We start from the raw sequence: 14774 nt of genomic DNA on the forward strand, positions 1-14774 counted from the left end.
TGAGCTTGTAGCTTGACTTCAAAATCTATAAAAGAGAGTAAACATAGCACACAAAGTAAGCTATCAAAGCTTAGTAATTCATAAACAAATAAACAACTCATTATCATAATTGACTCATGTTAACCAAACAAAATACATTAACATTTTTATGCTTGACCTCAAACTTATAAATTCTATATATGATGTATTTTTCATAGACTATAATCCACCTAAGCCGAATGCACATATGGCCATTTAACACTTATAAATCAACTTCCAACCAAATAGTCATAATAAACCACACATCCATTTACTCATTTATACAACATGAGAATCATCAAATAACATCTCATGTATAGTTAATATCTAAGTAGTTGAATACTCAAATTATATATAAACACATACTAAGTATCATTTCAGTACTACACAAATTATTCATTCACAAGCCAAATACACATATCAAATACACATGGATTCTTCATTTGCATTGTACATGATTTATGACACATATACATAGTACTTTCTTACCTTATCTTAAGTAATTATCAAGTTAACTCATACATAATCATTAGCTCGTATTATACAATCCGTACACGATTTATCTTTGCCTGATGAACCATTCGAAATTGGATAGGACACTCGGATAATCACATAAATCATACAATGCCAATGTCCCAGACGTGGTCTTACATGTAGCCACATATCGATGCCACTGTCCCAGACAGGGTCTTACTCGTAAACACATGTCGAAATCAAAAATCGATGCCATGGACTTACTCACACTCATATATTAGAACCCTATGTCATGTCATATGTATCCTAGCTATTTCTAATGTTCACACGGGGCTTTCGGACGTCGTATCTTGGTCGGACCGAACTCGGAAGTGTAGTAACCATATTTAAACACATTCGGCCATAGCATAATTTAATCTTAACATTTCATAACAGCATGTAAATATATCATTAAATTATCAATAAACACGTCTATTTACTTATAAACTTACCTCGGACGATACAAAACGGAATCGGGCAGCTAGTCGACAACTTTCGTTTTTCCCCGATCCAAATCTGATTTCATTGGTTCTTGATCTAAACATATTCAAATTAAGCTCATTCAAACATATTTTCATTCAATTTATTCCAAAAACACAAAAATAGGAAAATTACCATTTTACCCTGACATTTACAATTTTTACAATTTAGTCCCTATTGCACAAAACACAAAATACACAAAATTTCCAAATACCCATGTTAGGCCGAATGGTACCCATGCTTATACAAGTCCATATATTTTATCAATTTCACATTTTAGTCCCTCAAATTATTATTTTTGCAATTAAGTCATAATTACTCAAAATCATCAAAAACTCCAATACAAAATATGTTAATCTAAAACATATCTTTCATGTTTCATCATCAAACAACAAAAATCACAAACTATCAACAATGGCACAACTCAAAATATTCATCAAAATCAAAAATTAAAGCTTGGGTTTTGTAGTATTCGAAGCAACGATCTCAAAAACGTAGAAATTATCAAAAACTGAACAAAAACGAACCTTGATTAAGCTTGAATATTGGCTGAACCCTAGCTTGCTTTCTTTTCTTTTTCTTTTCTTTAGTTTCGGCAATGAAGAACCATTATAACAAAAATGTAAACTTTATTTTACGTTTTATAATATATATGTTATATTATAATTGTTTATAATGTTAGTTTACAAAACTAACCTTAATTAATTTATATGAAAACCTTATAATAAAAAACCATTACCATACACCTAATGAGTTATGGGCTATTTGCAACTTAAATGGCTCGACTTAGAAAGCCACTAACTTTTTGGCCCTTACACTTTAAACTATCAAATTTTCTATTTATGCGATTAAGTCCTTTTATTTAATCAGACACCTAAACGATGAAATTAAATCACGAGAATTTCACAGATATAAATTCACACAAAATAAACACGAAAATTAATTTAAAAATATTTTTCTAACTCAGATTCGTGGTCCCGAAACCACTGTTCCGGTTAGGGTCTAAATCGGGCTATTACATAACATGTATCTCATATAATCGTATCAACCAATGAATTTAATCCTGAATCCATATCGTACAAGTGGCTCTGATACCATTGTTGAGACCATCGGTAAGCCCTATGGTGTGGTGAAAAAATTATTTCAGTGATCCATGGAAACACGAATATTTACACACTTTTTCATGCCCTTTTTAACTTAAATTCATGCAATTTTGATAAAATTATTGTCAGCAAATAATTAATTTTCATAAAATAATTAAGGTGTACTTAAAATATGAACATGGTGAATTTTAATTACTTTTATAATTAATTTTGATTAATTTTGGTTATTTTCGATAGATTCGCATAAAGGGCGAAAAATAGCTCGGCAGACACTGCTAGAAGCACAAAACGGAGAAGCAATTTGAAGTATCAAGGCGAATTAATTTTCGGCCTAAGACAGTCCAAAATTATGCGTATTAATTCATAATATAATTAATTTTAATTTATATCCAATTTAATTTGGGTTAATAAATTATTATTAATAAATTATGAAAAGTGGTCCAGTTGAGCCGAACCGAGTGAACCGAACCGACCAAGTAATGGACAGCCCAAAACCGCCCCATGTGCTGACCCAAATTAGCTTATTGGCTGATTATTTAGCTTGCAAAGAGGCCCTTGAAGACTTGTTCAAATAGCATTCAAACCCCTCCACAAATTGTGGCTTTCTAGATTTGGCTCAAGCTTAATTTAGCAAGTTTGAAATCATCAAACTTGCCACATGTGTGGTCGGCCAAGGGAGGGCTCTTTGGCTGCTAATTTTAGTTATTTTTAGCAGCCCTCTTCAGCTATAAAAACCCCCTTAAGTTGATCATTTGAAACACACCTCAAATCATTCACATCTTTTCTCTCTTCTCTCCACTTTCTCTCTTCTTTGCCATTCTAAATTCTCTTGCTCTCTAGTCGATTTCCTCCCTTGGAAAAGGGGTGTTCATCAGCAATTTTGGAGCAACATTGAAGTGTTCATAGCAGCTTTGATCAGTGAGGACAACGAAGAAGGAAGAACGAAGCAACCTAGTCAAGCCTTCACGGAAAAACACTAGATTTGATTCTTGTTCCCTATCTCATTAAATTTTGCTGTTTTTGTGATGAATATATCTATGAATATTTATGTTGTTGGAATCGTTAATTTAATCAGCTTTGTAACACCCCTAACCCGTATCCGTCACCAGAGAGGGTTATGAGGTATTACTGAATGAAACACAACTTTTGAACATTCATAGATGCACATAGAATTTAATCGTCTTAATACATCACATTTGAACGTATACTGAATCAAACCAAAAATTACCAGTTAAACATAAATTAAATAACATTCAACCATAATCGTTATCAAATAGCCAAATATAAGCATATGGATTAAAACATCTCATTACTTGTTACCTAATACCAATTATACATGCAAACTTATTATAAAATTTATCTAAACCAACCTACTTATTTAAAGTTCCATTAATATACACAAATTGTCATATAAGATTTACTTAATAAGTAAAGCACAATAACAAAGCCACACCTTAAACTTGCATCCAATCATCTTGTTTATTAGAAACCCAAGTTACTATTCATATTATGATTTACGAAAACTTAACAAACCATTTAACAATAGTCATAATCAAATCTAATTCAATAATCACATATTCGGCTAAGTATATATATACATATATATCCATATTGCCAAAACAATTTAACTTTAATATCAAATACTATCATCTAAATTATCTAAAATCCACCGAAATTTAATTCATCTATTTGCCAAATCAAAACATGTTTTTATCACAAGATTTTCATTGCACTTAAAAATAATGTTTACAATCTAAGACCAAAGACATACAAATATTGTATATACTTACTTTGTCACATAACCGAATATTAATTATTCAAATCATAGTTATTTACCTAATATATCCCACTTATATATTAAGTATATTACTCTTCAAAATATCCAATCACAATTCCATATCATACAAACTCAAATACCTTGGCATAATTTCATTAACATTAACAAATATATATAACCTTAGTTCACATATAAACATATCATCAAGATCACAACCAAAATATCCATAGTATATTAAACTTAAACCAAACCTAATATAAATAACAAGCAATCTTCGCATGGCTTATATATAAATATAAACCAAATTCCCACATTAAACATTTATATCTCATAGACCAATTTAACCAATGCATTATCAATGATGTATTCATCATTACACTTATCTAACCAAGCTGAATCATATCATCATCCCACAGACAAAATAAACCATATCACATACATCCAAAATATGCTACTTATAAGGCTAAATCATATAACCAACATCACAACATATTTACTATGAAATATACCTCCTAATTTAAGCTTATAACCTGACTGATTATATATACTAATATTAGCATCATGATTAAGCCATTTTCGCATGGCTATATATATGTACACAAATTTCAAAACCAAATATATATATATCAAAATTAGCATATACATGCCACATAATCGAATCTCAAATCATTATTTACTGAAATGATAACCGGATAGTGTGATGACATCTCCATCGACTTCCAACCCAAGTAGATCTCCTAAAATCTATAAACATAAAAAAAAAACAAAAAGAATAAGCTTTGAGAGCTTAGTAAGCTATAAGAAATAAATAACTAAATATTAATGTTAACTTAATTTAATCAAACTATTTTATACTATCATAATCACACATATTTTCAAGCTCACAATTTCATATATAAAATATACCTCCATGTACAAATTTTACCTTGGCCGAATATACATGTATCTATTATCAAAATAACATGCTTTTTCAAAGCCATATTATCAATGTATATATAACTGAATATTTAAACTCTTATATGCATACCTTCTTAAATCAAACCTTAATATCACATATTTATACATAATATGTATATATAGCCGAAAATACTTCACAATTGCCCAAATATGAAAACACATACTTTTTATTAACAAATTCACATATACTTATCATTTGACCAATTACAGATTTTCTTCCCATTTATGTCATGAATACATAAGTAGTCCAAATGTTTACTTTCATATATGCATACATATAATTCACATTAACATGTAACATTTATATCATCATTTCAAACATTCAACTTACCATAATTTCATAACTTAGTATGAATACATACTTGAGCCTTTTAGCTCAATTTTTCATTCGTCTTAACTTATTATTTCCCGTTGAACCATTCGGAACTGAATAGGATACTGGATAATCACACATATCGTACAATGCCAATGTCCCAGACGTGGTCTTACATGTAATCACGTACCGATGCCAACGTCCCAAACGTGGTCTTACTCGTAGACATATATCGAAGCCATGGTCTTACTTGAACATCACATATCGGAATCCTATGTCATGACATATGTATCCTAGCTATTCCTAATGTTCATACGGGGCTTTCAGACGTCGTAACTCAGTTGAAACGAACTCATAAATATTGCTCCCATGTATATAACCATTCGGCCATCATATATATATAAGCTCATAAAATTTAGATCAGCATTTTACATTCACATATATTCAAAATATATTCAACATTTATTTGCTTATAAACTTTACCTTAGACAAGGAAAAACCGGAACGGAACGGCTAGTCGACAACTTAAGTTTTTCCTCGATCCAAATCTGATTTATTTGGTTCTAGATCTAGATTAATATAAATTAAAATTATTTAATCAAATATTCAATCAAATTCATCAAAAACATATAAATGGGAAAATTACACTTTTGCCCCTGACATTTCGCATTTTTCACAATTTAGTCCCTATTTTAAAAAACACAAAATATTCAAAATTTGAATACACCCATGTTAGGCCAAATTTTCCTAATACTCATACAAGTCCACATATTTCATTTATTTCACATTTTAGTCCCTCTATTTACAAATTTCACATTTTAGCCCATTTTACTCAATTTCATCAAAAATTCAAAGACAAAACATGTTAACCAAAAATATATCTTCCATTAATCAACAATTAACATCATAAAACTCATATTTTCATCTATAACTTAACTCAAAGTCATCCACAAAAATAGAAATTGAGACATGGGTTTAGTTAAACACAAAGCAACGATCATAAAAACGTAGAAATTATCAAAAACCGAGTCAAAACCATACCTTAATCAAAGGAAATAATAGTCGAACCCTACTTAGACCTTTTCTTTTCTTTTCTTTCAATTTCGGAAAGTATGGATGAACAATGGCTTTATTTTATGCTTTTGTTTTTATTAATATTCATTTAATACATAAATTACCTAACCATCCATTAAAATTATTTCTAATTACCAAATTGCCATACCATGTCTTCCACTATCATATAATTGGATTTATTTCCTCACAAGGACCTCACCTTTAATTAATCAAAACAAATAGGCACTTTTACAAGTAGCAGTCAACTTTCACCTTTTACGTGATTAGGTCCTTTTATGAAATTGAGCACACAAATGATTAAATTTAATCATGAAAATTTCACACATGTAAATTCACAGATAATAAAACATTGAAAATAATTTTTAAATATTTTTATGACTTGGATTCGTGGTTCTGAAACCACCGTTCCGACTAGGGTCTAAATTAGGCTGTTACAACTTTCCCCCGTTAGAGATTTTTGTCCCCAAAAATCTTATCGGTGAATAGGTTCGAATAACGCTCTTTCATTGTATCCTTTGGCTCCCATGTTGCTTCCTCAACTCCATGTTTATGCCACAGTACTTTGACTAATGAAATTTTCTTATTTCACAATTCTTTAACTTCGCGAGCCAGTATACGAATCAGTTCTTCCTCATATATCATATCGAGCTTAATCTCAATCTCTGACAAACTATTCACATGTGAGGGATCAGATCGGTATCTACAAAACATCGAAACATGGAATACATTGTGAATCTCTTCTAGCTCAGGAGGCAACAGCAGTCTATAAGTAACCACCCAATACGTTCTATAATCTCATACGGCCCAATAAATCTTAGACTCAATTTGCCTTTACAACCAAATCTGAGTATTTTCTTCCACTGTGAGACTTTCAAAAAGACTTTGTCTTCGATCTAAAACTCTATATCTTTTCGTTTCAAGTCCGCATATGATTTCTAACGATCGGACGATATTTTAAAATTTTCACGGATTACTTTCACTTTCGTTCAGTCTCTTTGATCAAATCGACCCTGTGTATCTTGTTTTCACTGAGCTTTGTCCAAAATAATGGTGTACAACATTTACAACCGTATAAATCCTCATAATGTGCCATTTTGATACTTAATTGAAAACTATTATTGTACGTAAATTTAATCAGAGGTAGGTATCGTTCACATGTACCTTCGAACTTAAGAATGCAACATCTCAACATATCCTCAAGCATCTGAATGATTCGTTCTGACTGACTAGATGGACAGCAGTGCTGAAACGTAATTTCGTACCTACTGCATCTTGCAGTTACTTCCAAAACCTTGATGTAAATCACGAATCTCTATTCGGAACAATAAAAATAAGCACACAGTGTAATCTCACAATCTGAGAAACATACAATTTAGCTAGCTTATCAAGCGAATAATCTGTACGAACCGGAACAAAGTGAGCTGATTTAATTAATCTATCCACAGTAACCCAGATTGCATCTTTCTTGCTCAGTGTCAACAGTAAATCGAATACAAAATCCATCGTGACTCTATCCCATTTCCACTCAAGTATCATGATTGGCTGAAGCAACCCAGAAGGTACATGATGCTCGGCTTTAACTTGTTGACAGATTAAACATTTCAAAACAAAGTGAAAAATGTCTTGTTTCATACCATAACACCAGTAAAACTGTTTCAGATCATTGTACGTCTTTGTACTACCCGGGTGAACAGATAACTGACTATCGTGAGTGTAATAGGCCCAATTTTCCCGGGCTATTAAAAGTTTAAAAAATAGAATAAACTAAATAAAATAAAACTAAAGTTTTTTTAAACAAGTCCATTTTACAAGGCCCACAAACACTTAAACCCAATTACACCCAAGCCTCTACCGTAGCCCAAATACCTAAACTACCTAGTAGCCCATTACACCCTCAACCCAAATATACGGGGCCCAAAAGGCCCAAATCAGTTAGCAGGTTAGGAAACCCTAGGGTTTCCGGAAGCTTCGCGCTGTAAGTACTCCAATCGTCACGCCCCTTCGTCTCCCGCCATTCCAGTGACCTTTCATTGACGCTTCCATCGGCACCGTGACTCTAGCTTCGTATCGCGCCGTAATTGGCGCACGAATCAAAAGCCAGCGCACTCACCGCCGTGATATTCTCGCTGGTACCTGCAAAAAGAAAAGAACCACAGCAGAAAAGAGAAGCAAACATGGAAAGAAATCAAAGATTTCTTTCCCAAAATGTAACAATTTACAGAAGGCTATAAAAGCCTCTTTTTTTTGTTAATCTGTAACAGAGGACGGATAAGATATAAAAACACAGAGAAACATTATAGATTTTAAGCTTTTCTAGAAAACAGAGGTGATTCTTTTCGCTTTATTTTCCTTTTATTTTCTTCTTGGATCCCTGCATTCCATACATATAAAGTACTAGAAAAGGGGTAAAAAAGGGTTCTCTCGATTCACCGTGAAAAGGGAGGATTTTAGAATCCCGACCGCCGTACGTGGCAGAGTCGAGAGCGGCGAGTGGGAGCCCAATGATGGAGGCTCGACTGAGCTTCGAGGGACTGCTCTCAATCCTCTTTTCAGAGGGTTTTTTAGTTTTTTTTAACGGGTTTAAAATGATTTTTTGGGGCCAAAATTTGGCTTATATAGCCTCATAGGAATGGCGTCGTTTTGGCTTAAAATAATAAGCTTTAAAACGGTGTCGTTTCAAGGCTGAGGATCCGCGCGTTGACCCGTGACCCAAGGAGGATCCGCGCGTTTTTGGTGAATGGGCAAATAGCCCAATTGGTCCTTTCGCATTTTTAATATTTATAATTTCATTTTATTTTTATTATAATTTGGCCCTAACCTTTTATTCTTGTTTTAATTTAGTCCTAGCTGCTATAATAAGGCCTATTTTGGGAACGGCGTCGTCTTGGGATTAGGGTCAAATGGCCCAGTGAGTCCCTCGGCTTTTAGCGTGTGTTTCAATTGGGTCTAAAATTTATTTTATTTAACCCTAGAGTTTTATTTTTATTTCATTTTAGTCCTTTTTAAATTTTTTATACAATTTATTTATTTTAAATATTTTATATATTATTTTTTTTACTATAAACATTGTTTACATATAAAAAATTATTATATATATATTATTTTTTCATATTTTATTTTACATATTATTTATATGCTTTATAATATGTTATATCATTTTATTATATATATTATTCATTATATTATTTTTATTTTTTATTATATATTATATTATATTATTATTTATTATTTATAATTTATTATTATGTACAATTTTTAAATTTTTTTAAAATAATACATATATCATTATTAAATATTTAGTATTTAATATGTAATATTCTAAAATTTACTATAAAATTTTGTTCATATTTAACATATTATTATTTTTATAAATGTATATTAAATTACTACATCATATAGTATATTTTTTTAAAAAAAAGGTTCTCCTTTATTATTTATATATTGTTTTAAAATTTGTATTTAGTCTTATCTTTTTCTTTTCTCTTGACTTTTGTTATATGTTCATAATTTGTTTATATATTTTTGTATCATTTTACATTTATTTAGTATTGTTTAAATATGTTAATTTTATCTTATGAATTACTTTTTATTTTTATGTTATTTATTGTTTTATATATTTGCGTGGAAATTTATGTTGTTATATTTGTATGAAATATTATTATATATATTATGTAATTTATATTGTTATATCCATTGTTTTCTATGTTGTATTTTGCATAAAATGTTAATGCATGTATGTTTATGTTATTTAGGATTATATATGCATGAAATGTTAATGTATATTATATAATTTATGTCATTATTTATCATTTTCTATATTATATTTGCACGAAATGTTAAAGCATGTATCATATAATTTATATTGTTTAGTATTGATATATTGTAATATGTTAAATGCATCATTGTTATAAAAAAATTATATTTTAATCTAAAAGAATTTTAAAAATGAGGCAATGTTTTTGGTATTTAGGAATTCGGGAAGTAGTGCCCTAACATACTGGGTTACAATTTCCCGTTTGTCTAAATGTCTAAAAAATATCCTTCTAAATAGATTTTGTAAATCACGATATGATTTCGGTTACGAAAGTTTAAGAATTTCGTGTCCAGCCATGCTGGATGTGATGTTTGTACTCTTTTGGAGCAAAGGAATCTTGATTTTCAACTCAAATTATTACGGTTTTAAAAAGAGATCTTATTTCTAAATTCCTTCAAACTTTTGACATTAAGACAGAAAACTATTCAATTTGGTACCAATTTTGGGCGTTGCGAGGGTGTTAATCCTTCCTCGTACGTAACTGACTCCCGAACCTGTTTTCTCATAATTTCGTAGACCAAAATGTTTTATAAGGTGATCCAATCACACCTAAAAAGGTTGGTGGCGACTCCCGTTTTTGAAATACCCCCTTAAAAAAATGGTTTCGATAGCTTGGCGACTCTGCTGAGGACTAATAAGAGAGTCAAGCCAAAAATTGATTATTTTCTGTCTTAGTGTCAAAAGTTTTGAAAAATTTTAAAAAGAATATTGATCTTTTTACATGTGTTCGCTGCATATTTTTGTTATTTTGTTCTCGAACGCATTGCAATTGCATGACCGCTGTGGCCGCACCCTTAAGTGGGAGTGAGAAGCTACGCTTTCGTGAGGTTTTCCCCTCCGCACGGGCTAGTGGATTACTTCTGGGATACATCCGTACCTATGTCTTCGTGAGATTTTCATCTCCGCATGGCCATAGGGAAATGTGTCCCCCTGAACTAAACTTGGTCCATATGAACCTATAATGGGTAAGGATCAAGGAATCTGCTGGTTTAGGTACCCTCACTTTAGAACTGAAACACATGTAGTGAACTTTAAGTGCTTACCATAGGGAGTACAGTGATAGCCTTTAGCAAGTTACCCTTATAAGTGCCTGTTTATTGTACCTTTTATATATGACACTGACCTATTTTATTTTATTTTTGCTATCATTGCATGTCACTCAACATTTAGAGGTGTCGATTCACGGTTCAATTTCTAGATTAGAAAGTTTTGTAATGAGGAACAAATATCTTGATAAAATGGAGGACAACGTCTCAGTCTGTGCATAGTCAGAGAAAACCCAGTTAGAGAAAAGAGATAGTGTTGCCGAGGGGTATACGTCAGAGTTGTGGGACTTTACTCGTATAAGTTCGACACAGAATAAGTTTTAGGAGTTGAAGGACATTTGGGCCCAATGGGAAAACGAGACTAAGCAGCTGTTCTACCAGAATTATGGAAATCTTCCTATTTGCTAGACATCAAGGTGGATAAGCATCTGTTTCGAGCTATGGTACAGTTTTGGAACCCTGCTTATAGTTGTTTTACATTTGGAGAGGTAGACTTAGTACCCATTTTGGAAGAGTACACGACCTTGCTTCGCTGTCCAAAAATTAAAGGCAATAAAGCTTATGTTAGGGCTGCTAATCTCCCAACTTTCATGAAGAAATTAATGATGATCACAAGGATGAGTGAACAGTGGGCCGCAATTCAAATCCAACAAAAAGGTGATGGTAAATGCATTCCGTGGGCAAGTTTGAGGGATCTGATATTGGCGCACCCGAATGTGAAGAAGAGGGTTGATGTCTTGGCCTTAAGTATTTATGGTTTGGTGATTTTCCCCAAGGCTATGGACACATAGATGAGGTAGTTGCAGATTTATTCGATCGACTTGGTAAACAGAACACACCTGTGCCTGCATCCTAGCCGAGACGTTCAAATCCTTGAGTGCATGTTAGAGAGCTGGTGAAGGTAGATTCATTGGATGCGCACAGTTGTTGATAGTATGGTTTCACAGTCACTTTTGAAAGGTTGATAAGGTTCCTTGCTGAGTGTTCTTTGAGGATTATTCCCCCTTAAAAGAAGCAGCAGGTACGCTGAGTAGGGACGACATTATAGAGGAAAGGTGGATGGAAATACTTCAGAATCTCCGAGAAGAAGATGTTATGTGGAAAGCCCCTTGGATGGCTCCTAATGAAGTCCTTTATCGTTGGGGAAGCTTTGATTGGGTGCCTCTTCCTGGAATTTGGGGAGTTGTTGGTTATGCACCATTACTCGTCCTAAGGCAGTACAAAGCAGGGCAGTTTATACCGGCAACACAAGGGTTAGCTCAGAGTGATTTCTCATATAAGGGGGATCATTATAAGAAGAAGATGCAAGAGATTTCCGAGGCTTGGAAGAAGATTTGCTGTGTGAAGATTCTAACTGAAGGTCCAACGACAACTCTTGAGTACAAGGGGTGATTTAGCAAGAGGATTAATGATAACATTCCTAGGCCAAGTTTGGGGGCTGCTCGATCAATAGAGGAGAATTTAAAAGTGGTCCAATCAGAGTTAGAAGTCATAAAGCAAGAGTTCGAAAGAAAGAGTTTGGAGCTCGGGAAAAAGATAGAGAAGCTGGAAGAAGAGAAGATGTACCTAAGCTTAGACGTGAATGTTCAGAAAATTAAGGTCGAGAAAGTGAGAAAAGAAGAAAGGAAGATTGAGGAAGACCGAGATGACTTCAAGATGCAATATAAGAGGATACAGCTATCAATGAAGAGAGCTGGATTGGGGAAGTCTTCAGAGTAGTGGCAACAAGGGATTCAAGAAGAAAGAGCCAAAGCAGAGTGTTGGGAGAAGAAGTTCCAAGGGCGTAGAATCAGGCCCTAGAGAAGGAGAATCAAGGATTAAAAGCTAAAGTCACTGAGCTTGGGTGATCTCTTCGTCATCACCAAAGCTGTAACTCTGTGGTCGAGTTAAAGGCAAGTCTGAACAAGATCGAGGAAATGAGGCACAACATTGGAGGGTTGGAAGTAGCACTGCAGAACTATGAACTCCTGATTGAGCAGCTTGAGGCAAGAGAAGGACATTGGAAGGGAGAGCTTCACCATTTTCAAGATCAGGTCAGAGATAGGGACTACCTCATAGGAGAAGCCATAGTCCAGATTTGAGAGGTTGCTAATCATTTGCAAGACCTGGCCGCTCAAGATAATGTATTGAGTACAAAATATGAGTTAGTGTCAGATAGAGGTCTAAAGTTAGCTTTGTTATTGGAAAGGGTTAAAACTCTGGGCCTGAGGGCGAAGGCGTATTTGTAATCCATTTTGTGTAAAGATTTATGTTTCTTGAATAACGTTTTCTAAAGAAAACTGAATCAGAATCGATATCTTTTTGCATTCTTGCATTGGCATCTCGTCGCATCATATGTATTCCATTTTTATAGAAGGGCCCTAATTAGTTAAAATTAATAGAGAGAAAGAGAGTAAGAGAAAAAGAAAACCTGGAAGCAGCACATTCTTACGGTACACGTGCTAAGACAAAGAATATGGATCAAAGACTTGAGTAGATCCAGAAAGAAATGCAAGAGCAATTGCAGGAACAATTGGCAAAAATCTAACAGGAAATGAAGGATCAAATGTTGGAGGCCCAAAAGAATATGATGCCTGAGATGGCTCAACTGCTGAAGGGGGCAACGGATAAAGGAAAGGCCCCTATGACTATCACTAAAGAGGATAATGAGGATCATCCTCCGGGTTTTACCCCACCTCATGTGCAAACTTAACCTGAGGCATATCCCCGAAGGCTGACCGTCACAATAAGGCCTAAACATGGGCAAGTCGATGCTGGAATACCCATGAATTTCCAAACTGGTTCAGGATCCAACCAGGGAGATAACCCTACCAATCCAGTCATCCCTAATTTAGATGTAGCGGAGAAGGAAGAGATGAGACTCGAATCATTAAGGCAATTAGAGGAACGTTGCAGATGGTTAGAGGAGAAATTTAAGGCATTGGAAAATGTTGATAATCGTCAGGGAATTGATGCCAAGGACTTGAGTTGTGTCCTAGATTTGGTGCTTCCTCATAAGTTCAAGATGCCGGAGTTTGAGAAGTATAATGGGACTACTTGCCCTGAAGCCCATATCACCATGTTCTGTAGGCAGACGACCGACTATGTAAACAATGATCAACTATTGATCTATTGTTTCCAGGATAGTTTGGTTGGGGCAGCGGCTAGGTGGTACAATCAATTGAGCCACGATAGGATCGGTTCTTGGAGAGACTTAGCGCAAGCCTTCATACAGTAATATAATCATGTGACTGACATGACTCTTGATAGAATTACTCTACAGAACATGGAAAAGAAGCCTAATGAGAGCTTTAGGCAATATGCACAGAGGTGGAGGGAGGTTGCCACGCAAGTTCAACCACCACTCTTGGAGAAAGAAACTACCATGCTATTCATTAACACCTTGAAAGCCCCATTCATTACTCATATGATTGGAAGTACCACCAAGAGTTTTGCTGATATAGTTATGGCAAGAGAAATGATTGAGAACGCCATAAGGGGTGGTAAGATAGAGGGGGAAACTGTTAAAAGATTGTCCCCAAGAAGGAAAGATAATGAGGTGAACAATACGAGTAGTTATAACTCAAAAGCGATTACGGTTAGTCAACCTAGAGCAACTACAGTTGGGCAATAGGATTCCCAAAAGCAGGGATCTGGTACGAGACAAAATTCTAAAAAAGTCCCATTTACGCCTATCTCG

Source organism: Gossypium hirsutum, chromosome A03, assembly GCF_007990345.1.
Source record: "Gossypium hirsutum isolate 1008001.06 chromosome A03, Gossypium_hirsutum_v2.1, whole genome shotgun sequence".
NCBI classification, from domain to species: Eukaryota; Viridiplantae; Streptophyta; class Magnoliopsida; order Malvales; family Malvaceae; genus Gossypium; species Gossypium hirsutum.